General features: G+C 37.9%; 1 long non-coding RNA gene across 1 annotated transcript; it reads right to left on the bottom strand.

The window, feature by feature from the left end:
- Window positions 1–3389: 3389 nt before the first annotated feature.
- On the bottom strand, window positions 3390–13366 carry LOC128779004 (uncharacterized). Its single transcript, XR_008424831.1, has 4 exons — window positions 13264–13366; window positions 11020–11520; window positions 5857–5964; window positions 3390–3517 (listed from the first exon to the last, which is right to left on the bottom strand). It is a non-coding gene; the product is annotated as an uncharacterized LOC128779004 (long non-coding RNA).
- Window positions 13367–14778: the final 1412 nt, after the last annotated feature.

Here is a 14778-nt window from a genome sequence, read left to right as displayed (position 1 = left end):
TCCATGGGGTAGAGAAGACACAGGAGTCGAAATGCTTCAATGAAGGAATCACTCAAGTCTCTGTGACTGGATCCAAGATATCAGCAAAGGGGCAGGATGGACTTAGAAATAAACAAATCTTCCCATACGATAAAGTAGATAGATAAATATGATGGCAAAGTCAGGAAATTTCCTCATCCTAAGACACCTTAAAGCATGTGAAAAGACAGGGCGCCTGGGTGGCTCAGTCGGTTAAGGGTCCGACTTCAGCTCAGGTCACGATCTGGCGCTCCGTGAGTTCGAGCCCCGCGTCGGGCTCTGGGCTGATGGCTCCGAGCCTGGAGCCTGCTTCCGATTGTGTGTCTCCCTCTCTCTCTGCTGCTCCCTTGTTCATGCTCTGTCTCTCTCTGTCTCAAAAATAAATAAACGTTAAAAAAATTAAGAAAAAAAAAGCATGTGAAAAGACAAGCCTTGTCTGGAGATATATGCAATAATTTACAGAACAAAAATACGTATTTTTAGAAATAAACAAGGGAAAAGATTACACAATAAGAAAAAAAGGCACAACAAACGAGAACATATTTCAAATAAATGGGGAGTATAGCCAAGAAATAAAGATGCCAAGCTCACTAGAGATCATGAAAATTCAAATCAAAGCCACCAGGGTATATTTTACTAGTATTGAATTGGCAGAAATTAAAAATAACAGCACCAAGTTTGTGGGATGGTTGATATCAAATCCATCTTTCAAAATATTGCTAAAATCATTTTGAAATGTAATTTTAAAATATCTCATGAAAATGGACCTTTAGGAACCCTGTCCCCAATGATTTCACTCCTACGATGATTTGTGATCAAGAGAAGTGAGGACACACAAGAGAGTTTTGCACTGAGACACGTCTAAGAATGATTCATGAAGGACTACTCCTAACCACAAAAGGTGGAAACAACCCAAACTTCCATCTTCTAGAGATTCTTAGCCACGCTGGGGAATATTATACAGCAGTGAAAATGAAGAGACTATAGCTACAAGCGGTCAAACTCTGTATCCCATTAATTTGCTCTACACACCTAAGGAAATAAAACTGCCGTGAGAATTTTCCTTCTGTATGCAGTGGCTATCATACAGTCTGTGTTAACAGTGTGGGCACTGAATAATGCATGCAGGGTCTAAAATATCTCTACCATAAAAATTCTGTAAGTTCTTTGTAATCATTATTCCAATTGGCATATTGAATGGAAAGTAACAAGTTAATATCCTTTGCTATAAGCAATGTAATTGAATCTCTCTCAGCCTCTCTCTCTCTCTCTAACACAAAGGCATCCAAAAACACACACATGCATCAATATCTCTTCACAGTAATTACATTGTATCAGAAAAATTTGAGGAGTGTATAGTTAGTGCCTAAGGAAAACGAATGGGAATTATAGAATTGCGACCAAATAGATGTTATCATTTCTAAGTCTCCAAATCAACACTGATGTTAAATGTCCCTTGATTCTTTCACTCACATAATTTTGCTAGATGCTAGGGGTATGCATAGGTATCAAAGCCAATTTCAGATTTCAGTACCAATGGACTTAAGCCCCTGCTGTCATTACACTCCTGGGTTGGTAAAGCAGCAAAACATGGGAAATCCTAAACCATCAGTGTAAGAGTAATGCTTTTCTGTAGCAAAGCTAATCTCCAGTTCAGAGAGTGTATCAACAGCCCAGTTCAGATACTGACAGCCAAGTTCTCATCAAATGAGGTGCTAGACTATGAAACTCAGATTTTGCTCTAAACAATGGCAAAAGTCTCAGGGAACGTCAAAGGCTCTAGATAGTTCCTGGAAACACAGGGATAACAAGTATAAGAAGCTTCATTGAAACTCTGAGGTCCATAAACTTCAATGGCAGGACTGAAACTGAAGAACACTGAATTGGAAATGACAGGGGAAATACGGATTAAAAATAAACTTAATGTGTGAAAGAAGAAAACTCCAACCATTTGGAAGTTGATTGATAACAGCTGAGGTTGAAAATAATCGAGGTACTTATTAGGTCCTGGATTTTTAGGTCCTGGATTATTAGGTCCTGGATTATTGGTCCTTGATTTTTAAAATTTGCTTGAACCAATGTGCTAATGTGTACTTCATTTGTTTCTCATACTTATGAGTGAATCATTCATATTCATATCAGTATTTTAATAAGAATTTTATAAACAAGAAACACAGGGCTCTTTTTGTTTGTTTCTTTGGTTTTTTTTTTTTTAGATAAACTTTACATGCAACGTGGGGTTGAACTCACAGATCAAGAGGCACATGGCCCACCAACTAGGCCAACCACATGCCCCTGAGTATTGGCCTGGTTTGGGTTTTATTTTGTTTTCCTTTTTGAAAACATAGGGCTTTTAACTCATCCTTCACAAGACACTAATAGAAATATCACTGCTAGAACTAGATCGTGTAACTAGAACTCAGTGCCTACATGGACTATTTATGGAATCATTAGAAGGAACCCCACAGAATCCATTCTACTGACTTCATATTGCCAAACATTAAAATTAATGGCAAATGTGATCTACATTTTCTCTTCTAGAAAAGAGATGCTCTCTCTGTCATTCTGGATTATAAGCAAAAGGAAAAAAATCATTTCCAAAGAATCATTCCAGGGTGCCTGGGTGACTCCATCGGTTGAGTGTCTGATTTTGGCTCAGGTCATGATCACACGGTATGTGAGTTTGAGCCCCACGTCGGACTCTGTGCTGACAGGTAAGAGCCTGGAGCCTGCTTCACATTCTGTCTTCCTCTCTCTCTGCCCCAATCCCACTCGCACTCTGTCTCTCTCTGTCTCTTACAAAGTGAATAAATGTTAAAAAAAATAAGTAAATAAAAAGAAGCATTCTAGCTACATTCAACCTCTTCATTTTTCAACCTCTTTTCCCATGGCCATGAAGGGAGAGACTCATCTTTCCTTTGAAGTTGAATCCCTCCCATATACTGATGAAGGAACAATAGAACTCAGTACAATGAGAAATTATCTCTTTAGAGTGCTCATACCCTTGAAGCCGTTGTTCTTTTGCCCTGTATTAGCCCTGAGAAGGTAATGCTGAGCCGTCTGAAGCATACTAAGTGTTAAGATGCAATATATACAATACTAAAGACTGAAAATCATTCCATGGCATGCCCAGAAGAGCAGTTCTTCTTGATTTAAAACAATGGTTCTTCTTGGTCACTGTTACACCTATGTCTCTTCCACAGAGAAATCTGCGCCAGTTAACAAAGTGCTTCAAAGCAACATGCCAAATAATACCGGAGGAAGTCGAAATAATTGTCTGAACCCCAGACATGCTTTGCATACTCATAGCATTTACATCAGGTTTAGGAAAGTAGACATACTTGCTCCTCTTTAGTATCAATCTTCAGGAGACTGGACTGCAGATCTTGGCATGACACCATGCTCCTCTCCCAAGTTTTCTCCTCTTTTGAAAAGTGGTAACAGCTTTTTCCACAGCAGTACCAGTTTCCTTGAAATGTGTCATCGTCTTCATTCCATGCTCATGGATTGGAAAACAAACATTGTTAAAATCCTGACACTACCCAAAGCAATCTACACATTCGATGCAATTTCTATCAAAATAACACCAGCGTTCTTCACAGAGCTAGAACAAACCCAAAATTTGTACGGAACCACAAAGGACACTGAGTAGCCAAAGGAATGTTAAAAAAGAAAATCAAAGCTGGACACATCACAATCCTGGATCAAGCTGTTCTACAAAGCTGTTTTCACCAAAACAGTATGGTACTGGCACAAAAGTAGACACATAGATCAACGAACAGAACGGAGAACCCAGAAATGGACCCACAAATGTACAGCCAGCTAATCTTTGACCAAGCAGGAAACAATATCCAAAGGAAAGAAGACAGTCTCTTCAGCAAATGGTGTTGGGAAAACGGGACAGCAACATGTAGAAGAATGAACCTGGACCACATTCTTATGCCATACACAAAAACAACTCAAAATGGATGACAGATCTAAATGTCAAAACCATCTAAATCCTAGAGTAGAAAACAGGCAACAATCTCTTTGACCTCACTCACAGGAACTTCTTACTTAAATGAAGACATGTCTTCAGGGGCAAGAGAAACAAAAGCAAAAACGAACTATTGGGACCTCATCAAGATAAAAACCTTCTGCACCGCGAAGGAAACAATCAGCAAAACTAAAAGGTAACCGACAGAATGGAAGAAAATATTTGCAAATGACATATCCGATAAAGGATTAGTATCCAAAATCTATAAAGAGCTTATGGAACTCAACACTCAAAAGGCAAATAATCCAATGAAGAAAGAGACAAAAGACATGAACAGACACTTTTCCAAAGGAGACATCCACATGGCCTACAGACACATGAAAAGATGCTCCACATCACTCATCATCAGGGAAATACAAATCAAAACCACAATGAGATACCACCTCACACCTGTCAGAATGGCTAAAATGAACAATTTGGGCAAGAACAGATGTTGGCAAGGATGTGGATAAAGGGGAACATTTTTGCACTGCTGGTGGGAATGCAAGCAGGTGCAGTCACTCTGGAAAACATCATGGCTGTTTCTTAAAAAATGAAACATAGAGCTACCCTATAATTAGAAACAATAATGGCACTACTAGGTATTTGCCCAAAGGACACACAAATGCTAATATGAAGTGTCACATGCACCCCAATGTTTTGCACCAGTTTCAATAATAGCTAAATCATGGAAAGAGCCCAAATGGCCATCACCGATGAATGGGTAAAGACGGTATATTCTACAATGGAATATCACTCAGCCATCAGAAGGAATGAAGTCTTGCATTTGTAACAATGTGGGTGCAAGTAGAGTGTATCGTGGTAAGCAAAATCAGTCAGAGAAAGAGAAATATAAGATTTCACTCATATGTGGAATTTAAGAAACAAATTAGATAAACATAGGGGAAGATAAGGAAAAACAAGCTAAAAACATAAAGGGAGGAAAACCGTAAGAAGCAAACCAGAAGAAACTCTTCAATACAGAGAAAAAACTGAGGGTTGCTGGAGGGCTGTTGGCTGAGAGGAGGGCCAAATGGGTGATGGGCATTAAGGGGGACACCTGTGGGGATGAGCACTAGGTGTTGTATATAAGTGACGATTTCCTAAATTCTACTCCTGAATGAATTACCAGACTACATATATGTTAACCAGCTGGGATTTAATAATTTCTTTTGAAAAAGTAATGTGTCATGATCTTTATCTTGAAAACAAAGCCACATGATCCTCAACCACAAGACCACTTAGAGACTTATGCTTTCTTTATGTATACATATATATATATACATACATATATATATATACACATATATACATACGTGTATGCATACATCTTGCTTACATCAGACTGAATGACTGAAAAATAGGTGGTTTTCCTGTATCCCAAACGTCTCATGTTGAGAATAGCTTTGGGGTCAAATTGTGGAGCCAGAGACTGATAGACGTCAGACCATTGTTAAAATGACACTGAGAAATCCTGACTTCCCAAGTACAGATACACTGCTCCAATAGGAAGCAGTTCTCCCTTCGGGAGAAATTCACCTAAGTGAATATAAGAGGGTGGTATTAATTCCAAGAGATCTAGACTGGAGAAAATTCATCCACAAGCAGAAAATACTCAATCAAATCAACATGACTTTGTGAAAGTCAAGAATTCAATTAGCTAGAAGAAAGAAAATGGATTTAATTTTAAAAAGTGAGAAAAATTAAAGGACTTGACAAATTCAATGTGAAGTTTTAAAATGATACATTAAAATTGAACAGAATGAGATAATCCCATGGAGGAAAAAAACTGTAAACTATCAGTATAATCATTCAGTACATACCTGTAGTGGGTAGTAAAATTAAGTGATCTTCAACTTCTGCTAAGGAAGCATTCTTGTCTTCTGGTTCTTTCATATCTTGCCTGATTTCTCCAGAACACCTGTGAAAAACTTCAATTCATTTTATAAAACTAAGGTCTTGAATGCTTGTAATAGATCATTTTATTATAATCACTTACTCTACTTCTAAATGGCACAGTGAGTGGCGCTGACTAAATGAAAGTACGATCAGAGACACTGCCAGGTTACAATATGTTGAAGTGCCAGAACATAAAACAGATTTTTAAATAAAATGATAACTTGCTATACATTATTTTGGAAGTACGTGAGACAGGAATCAACTTCTATAAAACAGAAATGTAAACAGGAAGTGAAATATACTTTTAGTTTCTACGCCACTTACTCTTCAAATAATGATTACACAGTTGGTGAAATGAAGTAGCCAGTATTTTATTTAGCATGTAGTATTTGCACAGGAAGCTAAACACCAGGGATTTGACTCTCCTCTAGTACAAGCTTATAATTAATACACTGAATATACATAGAGGAAGAGCACACATGGCGACTTCTAACATGCAAAAAGTAAGTGAAAAATCTCTGAGCAAATTGGCAGTATCTTCTCCAAACTCACACATAAAAAAGTGTAAAATCACGCAGTGTATGGCTCTTTAAGTGTACAAAGACGGAAAGAAAGGTCCCTTAAGGATTTGTTACGCAGCTAGGAATCGTCATTTCCAGCTCTCTACCACCCATCACTGAACCAAATGCAACGTCTACTTGTAAAACTCCAACATCAATTGCACAGTCTCCTGATGTACTCCGTGGCAATAAATATAACTACTGCTTCAACTCAGTCATCCATTCCAGTGTTCATATACTGGATCTGAATTGAAAAGACACCTTAAAGGGCCCCTGGATGGCTCAGTTGGTTAAGCGTCTGACCTGGGCTCAAGTCATGATCTCACAGTTCATGAGTTGGGCCCCGCATCTGGCTCACTGTTATCGGCACAGAGGCCACTTCGGATCCTCTGTCCCACTCTCCCTGGGTCCACCCCCCACCCCTCCTGTGCTCTCTCTATCTCTTTCTCTCAACCATAAATAAAAACCATTTAAAAAAAAAAACACCCACATTAAGACCTCCTGTACCTAAATACTACCATTTCTTGGCACCAATCAATTCCCTTCTCCTTTCCTTTTTGTCCATCCAAGGACACGTAGTACAGAACCAATTTTGGCAGGACCTCCAAGAAGCTTGCAGCATAGTCTTTATGCACATCGAAAAATAGCCAGCTTCACTGGGGCTCTTGGCTAACACTCCATTGAGCAAGCCACTCTTGATCTCAGGGTCGTGAGGTCAGGCCCAAGTTGGGTGGGGAGCCTCCTTGAAAAATTTAAAAAAAAATTTTTTTTTAATGTATAAAATAGCCAATTTTGGAGCACATTTGTCATTCACCATCTCATCTCCCCTCAAGGTTCTGAAACTCAAGTGACAAAAAAAGATCACAAAATTGTACACATACAAACTAATGCTGACCAACGCTTAGATTTTCTTCACCATTTCACCTCTCAATATAACACACTATCGTTCTTAAAGCACACTCTTTTCTCAATTCAACAGCTATTTCAAGTATTTATACTTTGTCTAAATTATCTGGTGCACCTCCTTGCCCCTTCCTCTCAGAACATGGCCTCATCTGCTCCTTTGCATGGAAACAGTCACCAGCAAGGATACCTTCTCCTCACCTTCCTGCACCTCCTCCTATAGATAACACAGGTATCTCTCACTCTACCCCAGAAAAAAATGAGCTTTGCATTGAACAAGCGTGAAACTCTCACCCCTGCTCTGGATTTCATCCCGTATCGAATCTTTGGTGATCTTGATCTCCTACTGTCAATTTCTCTCTTGAACCCTCCACAGTTTCCTTCTCATGGTTCCCTTCTCTTGCATATGATCAAGTCAGCTTTCCCACAAAGTTCCTGTCCTCCTTTTTCATATTTTTTTGTAACAGAGTTCTTTTCTTTACTCTCAGATTGGGTGCTAACATAAGATTGTTCACATTCCTTCATTCATGAGACACTTACCACATTGCTCGCAGAACTGGTTTTTCTTCCTTAGTTAGCAAGTTGTTAGCTACCCCAAATTGTAGCCAGGACCTTAAGCATTACATTTATTTACTTTGCTAGTCATTTCATCTCATCTCCCTACTTCTCTCACATGCTGTAACTAATGCACATTCAATTACTCCCTTCATACATTTTATATATAGTGTTATTGCCTCTTTGTGGATTTCCTGAAATATTACTATTTATTGTATTTGTTTTGCACTGTTGCATCTTATAAAAATGTATCGTGACATGCACAAACTTTTGTGCTCTTGCTTTGTTTTTCCATTTCATATGCTCTTGCTAAATTTCATGCATATTGTTGAATACCATTGTCATTGTCTTGACTGTCACATACATTCCATTGGCAAATCAATTGCAGAGATCTCATTTACTCTCCCATTAATGATCTTTTGAGTAGTTGTGATATGTTCCACATTGTGAATAGCACTGCTACGAACTGTCCTGTAGAAGTTCATTTCTGTGTATGTGCAAGTATATCTGTTGGATATATACTTAGGGTGAGAATTACTGAATCGTGTCGAGCTGTAGAAGACAGTACCAAACTCGCTAAGTGTTTCTATCAGGTAATACTGCCTTTAACAACGCTCGAGATCATATACATCCACATATTTTCAAGGCTTGGTAAATGTTTCGCTTATCCATAATTAAAATAAATGCTTTTCTGTATTCACTGATCTCGGAATTCACTGATCTGTATTCACTGTATTCTCTGTATCTGCTTCCTAATGTGTGAAAGAGTTTTAGCCATTACAGTCAGGCTTTGACCATACCCACTATCCCACTGGAGCTACTCTAGAAAATATCATTTCGGTCTCTCTCTTGCCAAATTTAATAAGCATATCTCTAGCCATTATAATACCTGATCCTCCTGTACAATTTGGAACTCTGGACTACCTTTGCCTTCTCCCCATGATACCATAATGTTTTGGACTCCCACCTACTTGTTTAACCAAGCATCATGGTTTTTCACTGTTTTTACTCATCTTTTACCTCCAGCTAAATGTTGATTTATCCTAAGAATCCTTCGCCTCACCCTTGTTCTTCTAGCCTGATCTACTCTCCCTGGTTTCACAAGGCAGAGCTTGGTCCAGCTTCTGCTTTCCTCTATGATATCTTCCAGTATCTTTCATCCAGGCATCTTCCTTGATCTCCAGACTTTTAATACCACCGTGTACGTGCTGATGGTCTGTGTCTGCTGTTAAAACCCACTCTAACAGACAAGACCAATCTCATTCTTTCTGGTCATCTCCACTGATATGTCCAAGCACCTCACTCCTTACTGTTATTAGCACACCTACGCAAACACCAAACCGTACTTAGTGTTCTTCTTGTGTTCTCTGTAATATTTATTGGAATACATTCACCAAGGTGTGTAAGCCTCATGTCAAATGGTATCACTGATTCAAATGTCTCCCTCACGCACTCATATTCTAGCAATTCTTATTGAAGATTTCTCATAAATGGTGCCTACCCTTCATTTCTTCTTCATAACACTAATTCAGTCATTCTAACTAACCCTGATTCCTGAAACATCCTGTTATCTTCTCCTTCCACCCACTTGCCGGATGTTGAGATTGACCTTTCCCAAATCCCTATCGCCTCATGGGACAGGAGTCATGTTTTTCCCTCACATAAAACCTTTCGGTGGTTTCTTTTGTTTTTAGAACAAATCTAAAATTTCTTAAGATATTAAAATTATCAAAACGTGCATACCTAGGCAAACCTATTTATAGCTACTTCTTAATTCTCCTAAAGCATCCAGTTCTTTGGTTCTTGTTTTCTATGCCTGGATAAGTAGTCTCTCTACCCCAAGCTTCCTGATTAAGTCCTACCTATCCTTTACATCATATCAATTATTATCTCCTGGAGGAAAGTTTTCTGGCCCTCAGCATGAAGTATTCTATTCAGCTGATATCTTGAAGCCTTTACCCCAGCACTAATAATATTTTATTTTAAAAACTGTTTACAGGGCACCTGGGAGGCTGTCAGCCGAGTGTCTGACTTCGGCTCAGGTCTTGATCTTAGGGTTCATGATTTCCAGCTGCTCATCAGGTTCCCTGCTGTCAGCACAGAGCCCACTTAGGATCTTCTGCCTTCCTCTCTTTCTGCCCCCGACCCCAGCTCATGCTCTCTCTCTCTCTCTCTTTCTCTCTCAAACATAACTAAGACATTAAAAATACATAGGAGCGCCTGGGTGGCTCAATCAGTTAAGCATCTGACTTCTGCTCAGGTCGTGATCTCGCAGTTGATGAGTTTGAGCTCAGCACCAGGCTCTGCATCTGTGGTGAGGAGACTACTTGGAATTCTCTCTCTCTCCCTCTCTCTCTCTCCCCCCCTTCCATTTGCATACCCTCTGTCTCTCTCTCAAAAGTAAACAAACAAACAAACCTCATCTTGAAAAAAGAATAACTTTCATTTTGAAAAAAATCCCCTTTATACTGAGCTCATTAAGTGCTGACTGTTTAAAATTCCTGTATCTTTAGTATCTATTATACATACTCCCTGACCCAGAGAAGATACTCAAAATTGTTGTGGAATAAATGAACCGAAGGATTAAAAATTCAGGAAGAAGATATTAAAAACAAGTGTTTTCTATACATTTTTAACAATCGATGTGAAAAATATAAAAATGATATAAAAATAGATCAACCTTATATTCCTCTGTGATTTAATCAGTATTGCAGTATGATAAGGAGTGTACTACTCAAGGAAGATTTTTCCAATTCTCTGGTCATATGGAAAACTTCCTCCTTCACAAAATATAAAGATGAATATATATGTAAACCTCACTGTACATTTCAGGAAAATTTTGTGCCATTACAGCCATGACATACACTATTTCGTGTGGTGTAAAAGCTAAGTGATGGCAAAATAGCAAAATCATTGTCATCAACATTATAAACACCATCGTGATTACTAACATTTCTATAGGACTCTATAGTTTACAAAGGCTCAGCAGAAATTCAGTTATGGTATCTCATTTTTCACGCTGCTCCTTGTTCTCATAAAAAAAAAAATGTGTGTGTGCCCGATACTCACGCATATATCTTAAGCCTGTGCTTGCCAGCAGGAGGAAAACACATGTAACTCCCAGGGTTAATGCAACCTTACGCCGTGGAAATTCTGTACAGATTCAGAAAGCAAAATATATAGTAAGCATTGAGCTTAGGAAAGCCCTCAGAGTTGGAACAAAATGGAATTCATTCTGGAATTGGAAATGAATATCCCTTTTTACTGTGATTACAAATATCCTTGAATTTTACATTTACATATACCCCTTGATCTATGAAGAACCGGACAAATAACGTCAAATATACAGAAACCCAATTATCATGATTTCATTTCTTCTTACTTGAAATCATATTTTCACAAAATAAGAAAGCAAACAAAAAACTTTACCTCTCCTTTCATCCTTTGAATATCTTTCGTCCATCTGTCTCCTTGAATAGGGTGATATCGGAGTCGTGCACATCGCTCTCTACTCGCTCATTTTTGAGGACAGTAGGCAAAGAACACAGTTCGAATCCTGTGCAATGTGGCCTGAGGCATTAAAATGGCAATATTTCTCATTACGTAACAGGGACAGCTAAATGAATAAGCATGATCATCTGAAATAAACAGGTTAAAGCAAGTATCTGGGGATATTAGGGAAATTTTTTTTCATCTTTATAATGCCTTACAACAGAGATTCTACACAATTAAATAATGGTCCACGACCATTTATGGGCTTGTTATGTTAAGCATTCACTTCTTTCAAAATCATTGAATTCATGGCCAAAATTTAATAATTGATATATACCATACTCACCTAAACCTCTAGGCTTATATCATCTTTTGAAAATTACGTTTGATCACTTAGTGCATGTGTTATGCCCAAATGGCAATTATATTGACACCAAATAGACTAAGCCCTTCTTACTAAGGACACACACACACCATTTTGACCAACACTGCGCCTGCTACATTGCTTATGTCAGACCCCGCTCATTCATTCATATTATCCCTTGAACTTTAGAGTCAGTGGATCATGACTCCTTTTTAAAGTATGAGGAAAATATGAAACTCATGAGGTTCAAGGAAGGGAGTTTAGGAAGTAACATTAAATGAGGGTGGTGATTGGTTTCTTTTCTGTTTGTGGATGAGGAAAACTGAGCCTTAAGGAATATATATAGTATTCCCAATGTCAGACTGTAAATGATACACTTTAGTTAAAATAAACATATATTATAAATATATATAAATAAACATGCATAAATATGTTAAATGATAGTCTAGTTCAAGTAAATATATGTCAAAATATTAAGTTATATTTTAATGGGAAATATAAATATATACTTAGTTCAAGTATATATGTCATAAAAATAGCTTATTCATATTTATCCAAAAATATGATCCTTCACCTACACTTGGTTTATAGAAATAATATTTTCACAAAAAATACATAATAATCTCTCTCCCCTAGAAATAAAATACACAGTGATTAAAGAGGAGAAAATATTTTCCCTAAAAGAATAGTTTTGGTAAGTGTAGAAAGAATCAGATAACTGGTTTTCCTCAATAGATATGGATTTTGGATTTTTAAAAGATCTTAATATTTCACCATTTAATTACATTATACTGTTGGGAAACTTGAACAATCATCAAATAATGATAAAATGTATATACACAGTGTCATTTTTTTTTTCAATAAATATTCTCTCTACAAAAGTGCCAAATTATAAATCTTGTCTTAAGGTCGTGTATTCCTAGCTAACTGGTTTTTGTTTAGTGGTATTGGAATTGAACAAAACAATAAGAAACAAAATAATAAGAAACTAAACTTGGAAATATAAAGCTGGATTTATTTTGCTAGAAAAATACTCCTATTGTCAAAGATTCCAACTTTTGTATTACACTTAACTGAAAGAAGAGAGAATTTAACCTTTGGATAGTTCACTGCTAACCAGTTAGGTAGCACCCATAGAGATAAGAGGGGAAAAAATCACAGATTTATACCGTCTGAAAAAGAATCACATACTCCTTAAAACACGTCAGGATTAAAAAAATCATATTCTGCATCAGAAATATTCTGATCCACTCCTTTCCTCATTTGCAGAATAAAGTTAACGTTCGATATGGATTAACACAGATCCAGGAGTCAGTTCTTGGGGCAACAGTCCAAAGCCCTCCCAATTTTGTCCACAGCTTTCCCATAGCAAATGCTACTTTATCCCTCTCTGCTGGACAATGTGACAGCACAGGCACGGGTCACCCAACCTCACTGGCTGCAATACCTCATCGTACCTGGGATTTCACAGCAGGAAAAGAGCTTGGTCAGGATCACAGCTACGATGATGTGCTGGCTCTGCGGGCTTTTCGCCTCTGCCCTGACTCCACAAGGTACTAGTTGACGTGCTTGACTGACTCTCAGAGAGACCGTGTCAGGAGAAAGATAGCCGATGGCCATGTGACATTAGATACTCCCCCGCATGGTTTCCACTGGCCTCAGGGTCTCCTTTCTCCTGCACTCTGTGTCAGACAGGAGTCCTAGAGACCTCAAATGCTGAAGTTTGCAGACATTCTGTGGATCGGTACAAACCTGAGCTTCAGCAGTTACCTTGAAGCATAAAAAAACAAAAAGGCATTCTCAAAATCTCATGAGGTTAGGAAATGCTTAACAATAAATGTAAAAATTTATCAAAATAAAAAGGGAAATATCCACATTCAACCTGACATGATTCTTACTTTTTCTTTTTATAGAATGAAGTTAAGTTACCAATAGCTTTATTTTTACTATTTATATGTATAAATATTATAAAATGTGTACAAATTTTGGACTATTTTTAACAAACATCCTGAGGATAGCCATATTGCTTAGGATATGACAGAAAATCTAAATACATAAAAATTGAGAAAAATGATTTGAATAATAGCACATTCCTACTTACTTCTTGTGTCCTCTTTAACTGCCTGAAGAAACAGAGCCTTTACATAATAAAAATTAGGACAGAAAGAAAGAGACATGTTTAAACACTTAAATAGGTTTGACTGTGCTCCTTTTAAAGCATTAAAGTCAAATTCATCTATTCAACCTCTTGTAGCAAAAACTATCAAAGCATTTTTAAGACTATATTATGTGTTTAATTCAATGAGCAGCTCTATGCCCTATTTACCCCTACAAGTAAATGCTAGGAAGGAACAAAAACAGTTGTGTTTTTTTTTTTCATATCAACCACATTGATCTGTCCATCTGAAGGGCCCCAATGATGAGATGCTTCAAAACTCTTCTTAGAAATGTGCAGTAATAACAACAAATCCACCTCGATGCCAGCCACACCAGGGGAAGTCTTTTCAAAAGCACTTTCTCCTGGTTGGAGCTCCCTTTTCCATGACTCCCAAAGCACAACTGTCTCATCCTCTTCTAAATACTGGTGGGAACACATGTGAAGTCTCTAGCTTTCTTTTTTCTGGTTTGCCTTTGGCTCACGCTGTTTCTTTTTAAGATCTAGCTCATTGCTTTCAGGAAGTAAGTTTCTGACACGAATAGAGATAATAAAGAAAGCCTTCTACAAATTTCCCATGCAAAAGGGCTCTCTCTTAAAGGCAAACACGGTTTTCAAGCATGCCTATGGACTGTGATCTGCCAGGCCCCGGGGTGTAATTCCTCTGCACGGCAGCCAGACATCTCTATGCCTTATGTCAAATTCCCCAGTGCCAAACGACCTCATTTAACAGAAATGTATTTCATCGTTTCTTTTGCTACCATTATATACCTCACTGGTAAGGAATGATTAAGCCAGCACATGGACTTTGGACGTG

Source organism: Panthera pardus, unplaced genomic scaffold (genome assembly GCF_024362965.1).
Source record: "Panthera pardus isolate Hobbes unplaced genomic scaffold, ASM2436296v1 HiC_scaffold_211, whole genome shotgun sequence".
Classification (NCBI taxonomy): domain Eukaryota; kingdom Metazoa; phylum Chordata; class Mammalia; order Carnivora; family Felidae; genus Panthera; species Panthera pardus.
The sequence above is the reverse complement of the archived record's forward strand: the minus strand, read 5'-3'. Positions and strand labels throughout refer to the sequence as shown.